This window comes from Microcaecilia unicolor, chromosome 6 (assembly GCF_901765095.1).
Source record: "Microcaecilia unicolor chromosome 6, aMicUni1.1, whole genome shotgun sequence".
Lineage (NCBI taxonomy): Eukaryota > Metazoa > Chordata > Amphibia > Gymnophiona > Siphonopidae > Microcaecilia > Microcaecilia unicolor.
This window is the reverse complement of record NC_044036.1, coordinates 3,189,300-3,201,987: the sequence shown is the minus strand read 5'-3', so window position 1 is coordinate 3,201,987 and position 12,688 is coordinate 3,189,300. Positions and strand designations below refer to the sequence as shown.

Genomic DNA, 12,688 nt, shown 5'->3' with positions numbered 1-12,688 from the left:
AGCGTCTGTTCACGCTTTCCAAAAATACTAGGACTAGGGGGCATGCGATTAAACTACAGTGCAGTAAATTTAAAACAAATCGGAGAAAATGTTTCTTCACCCAACGTGTAATTAAACTCTGGAATTCATTGCCGGAAAATGTGATGAAGGCAGTTAGCTTAGCAGAGTTTAAAAAGGGGTTGGACGGTTTCCTAAAGGACAAGTCCTTAAACCGCTACTAAACGGACTTGGAAAAATCCAAAATCCCAGGAATAACATGTATAGAATGTTTGTACGTTTGAGAAGCTTGCCAGGTGCCCTTGGCCTGGATTGGCTGCTGTCGTGGACAAGATGCTGGGCTTGATGGACCCTTGGTCTTTTCCCAGTATGGCATTACTTATGTACTTATGTAGTGTATATATGTATACTATTTAGAGTGTTCTTCCAAAAAGAGAAGCTGGAGGTCAACTTGAGAATGTAACCAAAGTAATGAAGAGATTCATGCCTCATATTATTTAAGTCTAAGCCTTCTGTCTCGCTGCACCCTACACCTGGAATAAACTTCCTGAGCCCCTACGTCTTGCCCCATCCTTGGCCACCTTTAAATCTAGACTGAAAACCCACCTCTTTAACATTGCTTTTGACTCGTGACCACTCGCCTCCACCTACCCTCCTCTCCGCCTTCCTGTACATATTAATTGATTTGATTTGCTTACTTTATTTTTTGTCTATTAGATTGTAAGCTCTTTGAGCAGGGACTGTCTTTCTTCTATGTTTGTGCAGCGCTGCGTTCGCCTTGTAGCGCTATAGAAATGCTAAATAGTAGTAGTAGTAGTAGTACTGTCAGCCTCATTGTTCAAATAGTATGGGATTTGTACCAAAACTCTTTTCACTGACTCTTTTCTTTACAGGATGCTGGCCTAGTTATACCTATAAATTCACCTCTATTTTTAGCTCTCCATCAACAAAGTATGATGAATTGGCCATATAAGTAGGTTTTCATTTGGTGGTGCAGACAATGGAGCAGCTTTCTGAGCTCAGCAAAACCTTGGTCTTGCCAAGCATATGTGTATATTCCCACTCAACTGTTTCCTGCAGAAGTTGTCTCAGTCGTTTGAATTCAGACTAGCACCTGTACATAAACCTCATCAACAAGTGTTTTTCTTAATGTTCCTCCTAAATAAATAAATAAATAAAAAAATCCCATTCATCCTTACTCTACTGCTCTTTCCAACATTGAATTTAGCATCATTGATGCTTCTTTTCTTTTTTTTTTTTTTTGTTTTTGCTGGTAGAGTTCAGACAGTTCCTGTTTGCCAGAAGATGATTGCAGTAGTGGATATGCTGCCTCAGCCCTGGATGTTTTATTTATCATATATTTATATCCTGCTCGATCTTGTAATTCTCAGCGTTACAATAAAAACATACATATTTTGAGGTCACGTGATGCACTAGAGGGCTCAGGACGTGTTTTCTGTGCTCTCTGAGGCTCCTCCGTTAATCTTCACCAACTACCTGATTAAAACTCAGAATTTCGGTCTTAAATTGAAAGCGGACCAACAAGAACTCCTAATGGATAAATTTGTGGAACCGCAAACCAAAAGCCTACCCGCTAGAGGCGCGAAGAGGGAAAAAGAAAAAACCAAAGCGCTGAACGGCGATGACGAACACGCCAAGAGCGATAATGCTACTTTTACCCCGAAGCAATTAAAACAACTTACGGAGGCGGTGGGGTTAGCACTGGCTCCAAAGTTTGAACAATTGGCGTCCCAGATCGCTACGCTGACGGCCTCGCAGGCGGATACCACGGGCCGCACAGGAGAACTCGAGCGCCGGGTCTCGGAGTTGGAGGACACGTGCATATCTAATGCGGCGCAGGTGAAAAAACAAAATGGCACGATCGAACAACTACTAGTGAAAATTGATGATCTAGAGAATAGATCGCGCCGAGCAAACCTACGAATCGTAGGGCTCCCAGAATCAATTGGAGACAGATTCCTAGCCACGGAGTTAGAGCAGTGGCTGAAGAGAGAGTTTGCGCTCTCAGACAGCATGGGCCCACTATGCCTCGAACGGGCTCATCGTGTGGGGCGCCTTCAAGATGGCCGCCAGGCCCCACGAGTAGTCCTTGTTAAAATCCATAACTACATACATAAGGAGGAAATCCTGCGTGGATATCGGCAGAGGAGGGACTCAACTAAATATGATGGAAAGCTGATCCGCATATTCCAGGATTACTCCATGGCATTGCAGGAACGAAGGAAGCTATTTAACCCTATATGCCAGAAGTTACATGGGCAGAAAATCAAATTTATGCTTCTTTACCCCGCAGTGTTGAAAATCAAACAAGGTAATGGGTGGAAAGCATTTAATAATGCGGATGAAGCGCACACCTTTGTCCAAAACCTAGACACTGCATCAGATAATGGTTTGGAGGCCGCGACTGAGACCTGAAAGCCATCTCATGAATGCAATTGGAGTAAAGCGAAGGTACTGGCAGAGGGTGAGAGCTGAGACTTTATAAAGACTGAGACATTGTGATTGTTGGTGTGGAGGGACGGGGGGGCCTCTAGCATGGAAGTGACCCTTATTCAACTGCTAGACAGGAGAATATGATTCTTGGATGGATAAAAGAGAAGGGGGAGAAGGGAAGAAAGAGGGAGGGGGGTGGGGAACATGGGAGGGAGGGAGGGGCGGGATTCTTGTCAGGAAGTACACAAAGGATAATAAAAGGGCAGGCTGTAGTCAACATTTCTAACTATTGGAGTACAATATTCCCCGGGGGGAGGGGCTGGGCCTCCTGGGGTTCCCTTACGGTGAAACGCCAACAAAATTCACAGACTAACTTAACCCCATAGGGTCCCAGTGAGGCTGATGTCTTGGAATGTATCTGGGATTTCTTCCCCGATTAAACGGACCAAGATATTAGCCCAGTTGAAGCGTCACAAGGTCTCAATTGCATGTCTCCAGGAGACGAAGTTGAGTGACAAAGAACATGAGAAGCTAAAACAGCAATGGGTGGGAGAGTGCTTTTACTCATCATCGGGAGCAAAAAGAAGTGGTGTAGCGATCTTGATTAGAAGGGGAGTCCTGTGCCAGCCCAAACTGATATATAAAGATCGGGAGGGTAGAGTGGTCCTGATCCGCTTGACAATGTTCGGACAACAGTTGTATTTGTGTGCGGTGTATGGACCAAATGTATATTCACCCCTGTTTTTTCAATCTCTGGTTTCCCTGGGCCTGCGATACTCTGATGCACCCTGGGTGTGGGCGGGAGATTTCAATCAGGTATTGGACCCAGAGGTGGATAGATCCAGGGGAACCCTGCGAAGTGAGAGAAGGGGAGAGAGGGGGCTTTCGGCTCTGTGCCAGTCCCTAAATTTAGTAGATCCATGGAGACTGTTTCATCCCTCCACAATAGATTTACTCACCAGTCTAGGGTTCACCATTCGTGGTCTAGGCTGGATTACATTCTGGTGCAACGCTCCTTGTTCTCTCAAATTACTCAGGCTGAGATAGGCCCTATGGAAATCACTGACCACTCCCTGATATGGACAGAATTGCAGTTTAATGCTCCCGGGGAACAATCATACTATTGGAGATATCCCGCTTATTTACATAAAGATAAAACATTCAATGAATATATAAAGGCTCAGTGGGAACAATACATTCTAAACAATCAAGACTCCTGTGACTCCCCAATAATTCTATGGGAAGCCTCGAAAGCAGTTTTGCGGGGGGCCATCATTGCCTATATGAGTGCTAGAGCAAAAAGATTAGCTGCGGGAATAATTAGACTAGAACGCACCCTACGTTCAGTAAAGGCACAATACTTGCAGAACCCCTCTTCGGAAGCGAGTGATCTACTGTCCTCCACTAGAGTTGCTCTGAATTCCTTAATCCATGAGCAAACTCAAAGGAGACTAACAGTAAGGGGATTAATTACCGTAGATATGGGAATAGACCCGGAAAACTGTTAGCACAAATGGCGAGGGCACGTAGTCAGAGAAAATTGGTAGCATCAATATTGACCCCCCAGGGAGACAAGATCTATTCTACAGAAGGGATTGCTCAGGTGTTCCATGACTATTTTTCTAGATTATACTCAGGCGAGGGAGACTTTACAGATATGGCAGTGGAGGACTACCTAGTAGATGCAGGGTTACCCCGCCTTTCCCCTTTGGCCCAGAGAGTCCTCATGGAACCGTTGCGGGCACAGGAGGTCCAGAAGGTGCTGAAGTCTCTCCCCCTGGGCTCTGCCCCGGGCCCAGATGGGTTTTCAGCTGAATACTATAAAACTTTGCCCCCTCAGTTTATAAGCACTTTCATTGACTACTTGGAAGAAGTGATAGAACGAGGAGAGCTACCCTTGGGGAGCAACGAAGCTTTAATTACTTTAATTCCAAAACCGGGCAAACCGAGTGATAGAGTGGAATCATACAGACCCATCTCCCTTATTAATGTGGACCTTAAAATCTTGGCCCGGATCCTAGCTGATCGGTTAGCCCCCTGTATGAATGCACTGATTGGGGAACATCAAGTGGGATTTATGAGGGATAGAAACTCAGTGCTCAATGTACGTAAAGTACTTTTGACAATTGCGCATTGCCATGCCGCAGACATTGACCTGTTGCTAGTCAGCTTGGATGCCGAGAAGGCGTTCGACAGAGTGCGGTGGGACTATTTATTCCAGGTACTAGCATACGTGGGAATAGGAGGCTGGTTTCTAGAAGCAATTAAAGTACTGTATAGAGAGCCTGTAGCCAGACTTCTAATTAACGAAACAAGGTCCCCTCCACTGCAGATCAAAGCTGGTACCAGACAGGGATGCCCCCTCTCTCCTCTATTATTTTTACTATATGTAGAGCCATTGCTACGTACTTTAGAGAAAGACCCAGATATATGTGGGGTGCCTCTACCGGGTCAACGGGTAAAGGTCTTATCCTTTGCGGACGATATTCTGTTAACTTTGACCCATCCCCAGCGGTCTCTCCCCAGAGTCCTGGCTGCCATTGACGAGTTTGGATTATATTCAGGTCTTAGTTTGAATTTGCAGAAATCCACAGCACTCCCATCCAAAGCAGAGATTCAGTTGAATTGGGAGGGCCCTTTCCCCTTACAGTGGGCACAGGAAGAGGTGACTTACTTGGGGGTAAGGATCCCCATGGACTTGCACTCACTATACTCACGAAATATGGTACACCTGAAGAGGCGGGTGGCCCGGTCCCTCCAGGGCTGGCAGGACCTCCCAGTTTCATTGATGGGTAGAGTAGCACTCTATAACATGGTCCTTTTCCCTGTGTGGCTATATGCTTTCCAAACCCTACCTATGTTTTTGTCCGTTAGGGATGAAAAATGGTTGAAGGCAAAGTTAAACTTATTTTTGTGGCAAGGGAAACGGGCGCGCATGACCATAAACAGAGCCATCCTTCCAAGAATTAAAGGGGGACTGGGATTGTTGGATCTTCGCTTGTTCTCTGTGGCAAGTAACATGCGCCACATATCGGACTGGTTTAGGTCCACTAACCACTTCTCCCTCGCAGCGACAGAGACTAGCTGGTTGGGTTCTCTACACTTTTCAAATTGGCTACACCAGGGTCAGAGACCACCCTCGAGTTTGGGAATGGCGGGCCCTGTGCTCTGTCCACTACGCCAGGCTTGGAGATGGTTATGTAAGTTCTTTAGTCTTAACAAATCGATCTCTCCTTTACTATCATTACGGGGTAATCCGGAATTCCCAGTGGGAGACACCTCTAGAACATTCCGTGAATGGGAGGCCAAGGGAATCTCCTTTCTGCATCAGGTGATAACAGATAAGGGCGAGATAAAAAGGCTTCCTGAAATCACCAGAGAGTTTCATTTACACAGAACTGATACATTTGCATTTTTACAACTTCAACACTACGTGCACTCTCTGCCCAAGAAAGACTTATCCATGGAAGTGTATGAATGTTTTAATTCAATGTTTGGTCTTGATGCACGACTACGGATCCCCTTAAAGTACTTTCATGCACATTTGAGAGACCATCTGCACTCTTCAGATTTCGACCGGGTGGCACAGCAATGGACAGTGGAATTGTCTACACAAATAACCCCGGAGACCATTAAGACTATCTTGGCTGGAACCTATAAATTGACTGAAAATGTTAGCTGGTGGGAAATTCAGTACAAGTTTGTTTTTCGCCTACACATCTCTCCCAGGAGGGCATTCCGGGCCACATTGTGTGAATCAGACCGCTGTCGCAGATGTGGGAAGGAAAATGCCCATTTGAGTCACATGTTCTGGTCTTGCCCCGCTATTCAACAATTCTGGATAGCCTTGGCGTCACACATCTCGGCTATGTGGCAGGTGAGATGGCGACATACTCCTCCTCAATTATTTGGAGTCTATACTATACACGGACAATCTAAGCCAGGCTTACGTGCCTTCTTACATAGATCTGTATTGATGGGGAAAAAAACAATCTTACAACAATGGATGACATCGGACACCCCCACCATAGCCCAATGGCGTTCATTCATGATCTATATGTGCTCATTTGAACGCAGCGGGATTGCAGACTTGGCAGGGACTAAGGGAAACCTATTTTGTACAGCCTGGGCACCCTTTTGGGACACATTGACTTCAGTAGCCCGCAGCAGAATCTTAAATTCCTGACGAGGGAGAGGGGGGAGGGTGGGGTAGAAATGGGAGGGGGGGGGAGGGGAGAAAATGTTGAAAATGTTGAAATCTTGGTACTTGTATAAGATAAGACGGGCCAATTTTGTACTTGTTATATTTCTTTTTCCATGATCTGTGCCCGGCGTTTGTACTTTATCTTAATAAAGATGAGTTTAAAAAAAAAAAAAAAAACATACATATTTTGTCAAAACAAAAACAACATAAATCGAATAAAACAAATTAATCCCCTCCTTCCTAGTAGTCATATGAAGTGGACCACATAATCCAGCTCCCTTGTGTTTCAAAGATGCAACCAGCAATTATATCCTGCATCTTCTACGCTTCATTCAATGTGTCTTATTACAGCTGGTAAGCCTGCTCCAACAGCATTGTCTTCAAATTCTTTTTAAATGTAGCAAGTCATAAGTACATAAGTAATGCCACAGTGGGAAAAGACCAAGGGTCCATCAAGCCCAACATTCTGTCCCCGACAACGGCCAATCCAGGCCAAGGGCACCTGGCAAGCTTCCCAAACGTACAAACATTCTATACATGTTATTCCTGGAATTGTGGATTTTTCCCAAGTCCATTTATTTCCAGAGTTAAGCTTTACATGTTAAGGATACGCTCTCTACCCCCTCGGGGAATTGTCTGCCAAAAGGGAGTCCATAAACGGAAAAAGTCTTTTTCAGTATATCTCGAGTCACTCTTATCTGCCATCTTTTTCTCAAATTTCATGTATGTTATCATGGAGCCTCGCCATTGCTGTAGTGTGGGGGCCTTATTTGTAATCCACTCTAAGAGAATGAGTTTTTTCTCGATCAGGACCGCTCTCCGAGTAAATCCAGTAAATCCAGCTGGGATGAGTCTTAGCAAAGTTAAATGAACAAAAAACATACGGGGTTCATCTTTCCAAGTCGCACCCCACATTTCTGATGTATTCTGTGTTATGCGTGTCCAGAATTTCTGAATCTTGGGGCAGCTCCAGAACATGTGGCCTAGTCTCACTCCCTCTGCCTTGCATTTCGGGCAGGCCCCGTCCGGGGAGATTTCCATATGGAACGCCCTATGTGGGGAGACGTGAGATCTTAATGCAAATTTGTATTCCATTTCTGAGTAAGTGGTCATCTTGGGTATCTTATGTATCGACACCATGTACTCCTGCAACAACTGGGGGGTTACAAGACTGCGTAGTTCGGTGCTCCACTTTTTGACAGGTCCTGGAAGTCAGGGTCTTCCACTTTATCTCTTAGATGTCTATGGTGTGTGGACAACGTTACTTTATTTTGCAACTGTAGAGAGTAAGCTGAGGAAAGCTCCTCCTGTACATCTTCTGTGAAGCATTCCCAAGGTAAACTCCGAATATAATGTCTCAGTTGCAAATAGTGGAGGTAGTCTGTCGATTTCAAAGAGAATTGGAGGGTCAGTTCTGCAAATGACATTACTTGGCCCTCTTCTGTCACTGCCTGGAGAATATATATGAGGCCTTTTCTCTGCCATCTGCGGAAAGCTGAGTATAAAGTTTCAGGTGGGAATTTAGGGTTGTCACATATTGCAATAAATGGGGTGGTTGACCCAGAAAAGCAATGATATCTGCACGTCCACTGCCACACCGCTTTAGCTGTTGGGAGTATATGAGATCTTTGTAATATTTTGGGCATTTTGCCTCCTCCGACATGTAGGAGACAGCTGAAGTGAGATTCCCCCATCAAGGTTAGATCCAGTGATGTGGCTGAGAATTCTGAAGTGGATCAAAACCATTCCGATATGTGTCTCATCTCACTAGCCACTGTAAGGAGACGAATATTTAAGAGGCCTAGTCCTTCGTTTTCCCTGGGAATCTGCAGGGTTGCAAGAGGGATGCGTGCTTTTCGTCCCTTCCAAAGAAAGCGTTGTACGTGCTTGTGTAATGTCTTTTCATCTTCCTGTCTGAGGAAGAGAGGCAGCGTTTGGAAAATGTATAGCCATTTTGGGATGATTAGCATATTGTATAAAGCTATGTGGCCTGTTAAACTCAGGGGGTAATTTTCCCAAGTCCTTAATTTTGTGCAGGTATTCTCCAACAAGGGGTTGACATTCTCCGAGTAGAGAGCGGTCAAGTCTTGTGGAATCATGGTCCCCAGGTATTTGACCTTTTTTGTCGCTTGGGTTATGGGGAGGTCATTAGCTGCTGCCAAGTCGCCCTGCGGGTAAATGTTCAGAGCCAACGATTTGCTCATGTTGAGGGCAAATCCTGATAATGAGCCAAACTCCTGTATCACTCTGATGAGGTGAGGTAGGGATTCGCGTGGTTGTGTCGAGACAATCATCAGGTCGTCAGCGAAGGCGAGCACTTTGATTGTGGTTCCTCCCACTCGTACCCCTGTGATATCTGGCGTTCGTTTGATTATCCGCAGTAGCGGTTCCAGGGTGAGGATGAACAGTGTTGGAGAGAGGGGGCACCCCTGCCTCATCCCCCTTGCTATATCAAAGGTTGGGCCTCGGATACCATTCACTAATACTTCTGCCTGTGGGCCTGCATATAGGGTCTCTATGGCCCTGTGGAACCTGTCCCCGAATCCCATATGTTTCAAGACTGCAAACAGAAAGTCCCACCCTACTTGGTCAAAGGCCTTTGTGGCGTCGAGTGAGTATAGGGAGGCTGGGGCTTCATGTAGTTGACGTTGTCATAGCGAGTAACAGTTTCCTAACATTTTTTGCTGCTTGTCTAGATCTGACAAAACCGACTTGTTCCTCTTCTATCAATCTAGGCACTATCTCTGCCAAACGATTGGCCAATACTTTGGCTAGAATTTTGAGATCCACGTTAAGTAGGGATATCGGTCTATATGAGTCAGCTGTGTTGTCGGGTCTCCCCGGTTTTAAAATTAAAGTTATTAAGGCTTTGTTGGCGTGGAGCGGTAGTCGCCCTTCCCCAACATGTTCGTAGTACTCGCAGATCAATAGGTAAAATGAGGGGGGTAAAATTTTGTAGAATTCTCCCGTGTATCTGTCTGGGCCCGGTGCCGATCCCCCTGGCAGGCCCTTAACCACTGCTTGGATTTCTTTTATCGTGATGGGTTTTTCTAACTCTAGTTGTTCTTGCTGAGTAAGAGGTGTAAGGCCCGCTTGATCTAGAAATTGTTTTAATTTGGTTTCGTCTGGGGCTGGCTTAGACTCATATAGTGAAGCAAAAATTTTGGTAAAAGATTCTGCTATTTTCTCGCTTTTGTTGTATAACTGCCCGTTTTTGTCTGTGAGTGTCACTATTGGTTTCCGTGGGCTCCAGGCATTAATCTGGACAGCATTTTCCCGGCCCTGTTGCCATACCTATGAAGTCTGTATTTCTGATAGGCTAAGGACCTTCTCGCTCGTGTAGCAGGGCATTGAGTGTTGTTTGTATGGCTTTTACTTGTCCTTGGGCTGCCGCTGTTCGGCGGGCAATGTATCTATTCTTAGCCTTCCTCAATCTTTGCTCAAGCCTTGTTATTGTTGTGGTCTGCTTTTTATTCCAAGCATGGGCGAATGCTATAATTTCGCCTCTAAGCACAGCCTTAGCTGCGCTCCAAAAAAGGGCTGGTTGGGCTTTGTGTTGTTCATTATTGTGAACTTAATCCTCCCATTTATTTTTAATGTGAACCTGGAATTCCAAATTATGTGCTAAATAGGACGGGAATCGCCACCCTTCCCTCTGTTGGTAAAAAGAGGGTGCTTCTATATCCACCCTCACTATTGAGTGGTCAGATATCTCCTCTGGCCCAATGATTGCAGATGTCACCCATGGGAATACCGCTTGGGCCATCAGGATATAATCTAGCCTAGAGTGAGTCCCATGGGCACGGGAACGGTGCATGTAGTCCCGTTCCTCCGGGTGTAGGCAACGCCATGTGTCCACCAGATTGAGTGATTGCTGGAGGAATTTCAATGCACGCGATCTGGGGCCCCCTCTATGGGCAACTTTGGGCTCTGAGCAATCGCTCTGCGGATCTGCCACTAAATTAAGATCTCCTAGCACTATCAAATTTGAGGATTGGAGGGGTAGGCACATTTGTATTAACTTGGCAAAAAATCGTTTATCATATGTGTTGGGTGCGTACCCCCAGTATCAGAAATTCTCTATGTTGCAACCAAAGTCGTACCAAAACGTAGCGGCCCTGGGGATCTGTCTCTACCAATTCGGATTTAGTGATCAGTCCCTTGCGGATTAACAGCGCCACTCCACACTTGCGATCTCTGGAAGAGGCTGAGTATACTTTCCCCACCCATTGTCTTTTTAGTTTGGTATGTTCCTCCCGGGTGAGTCTAGTCTCTTGTAAGCATCCTACATCTACCTTGTGTCTCTTAAGGGCCGCTAAGATTTTTGCTCTAATAGGGGTTGTAATGCCACCTACGTTCCAGTTCGCAAATCTAGTGAAATTATTAGGTGCGGCTTTTATGCTGTGTTGTATTCTGCGCTAAGTTCCCTCTACCTCGTACCGGGCGCCCAGCCTCACCCGGGGCAAGTATGACAGTTGCTCCCCACTTGTCCGCATTTCCTACTGAGCGTGCGTCAACTCAACGGACTCGAGACTCCCTATTCAGTAAATGTCTCCCTTGCTGAGTGTATAGACTAAAGCCTCCCGTATCTTCCCCTTTACTCTTCCCACACCCCCCGCCCTTGTCTACTCTTCCCCCCCCAATCCTTACCTCCCTCCTGAGATATTAAGGGAAGTAGGTTGAGATCAACTAATGGTCGGCCCCCCTCTCTCCCAGGACGCCCCACTTATCTTGCTGGATGAAGCAGGTCTTTCATGTGCAGTGGCTGCTTCTAGAAAGTTTCTGCAGGTGCATGTTATCGTAGCTGTGCGACGCACTGTTTAGCTTCACTCATTCAGTGTTTCCTGTATCCACTTTTGGGCTTCTGACGGCGATTGGAAATTTTGCCAGGTGCCCTGGTGTTGTATTTTTAGTGTGGCTGGATAGACCAGCATAAATTTTCGTTTTGCCTCGAATAACGCTTTGCAAACCGGCCCAAAAACTTTCCTGCGCTCCTGTAGCGCCAGCGAGAAATCTTGGAATATTCTCACTGGGGAGCCCTCAAACTGTAGATCTTCTCGCTTTAAGCGTGTCCCTCGAAGTATTTCTCCTTTATGAATAAAATTGTGCACCTTGAATATTATGGCCCTGGGTCTCTGCACATTGTCCGCCTTCCGTCCCAGGCGGTGGGCACATTCCAGACATAAGGGCCCCACGCTGTCCGAGAGGGCGAATTGATCCTTGAGCCACTTTTCCAAAGCGCCAGGCAGCAAATGGTCTGGAATGGTCTTGGGAATGCCAATTATCCACAAATTCGCACGCCTTGAGCGATTTTCAAGATCATCGATTTGTTGCGCTTGCCTCTGTGTCAGTTGCTGTAGCTCCTTAAGCTGCGTGGCTGTGTCGGTCTTTGTGTCCTCCAGCGTGGAGACCCGATGTTCTAGTTCTCTGGTTCGACGCGTCGTGTCTGCCAGCAATGATTCTACTGCCGTTAATTGGCTAGACAGTTGTTTCAGCTGTGGGTCCAAAGCGGATCGTACCGCCTCCGTCAACTGCGAGAGCTGTGGGTCGGAGAACATCGACACCGGCGGTGTGGACACTGGGTTTGCTGCCATTTTGCCTTTGGGTAATCGGGATTTGTCTGTTTCTTTTTTCACTCCTTTTGCGGGCATGGTCGCTTCCAATCGGGTGACAAAGAGGCATATTTTCAAAGCACTTAGCCTCCCAAAGTTCCATAGAAACCTATGGAACTTAGCCTCCCAAAGTGCTTTGAAAATATGCCTCAAAGTGATCCATTCACTAACCCACTCTTCTGATAAGGTTTTTGAGCTTCTCTGCAGCCGCTGCACCAGGTTCGGGCGCCCGGGAGTGGGTTAGGGCCTAAGAGGAGAGCTTCCTGCGTCTGCTCTCTTCAACACATCACGTGATCTCCCCCCAAGTCCATTTATAAGTACATAAGTATTGCCATACTGGGAAAGACCAAAGGTCCATCAAGCCCAGCATCCTGTTTCCAACAGTGGCCAATCCATATCACAAATACCTGGCAAGATCCCA

General features: G+C 46.2%; 1 protein-coding gene across 1 annotated transcript in view; it reads left to right on the top strand.

The window, feature by feature from the left end:
• PTPRF (protein tyrosine phosphatase receptor type F) overlaps nt 1–12,688 on the top strand; it is a 1,045,343-nt gene that overhangs the window by 45,928 nt on the left and 986,727 nt on the right.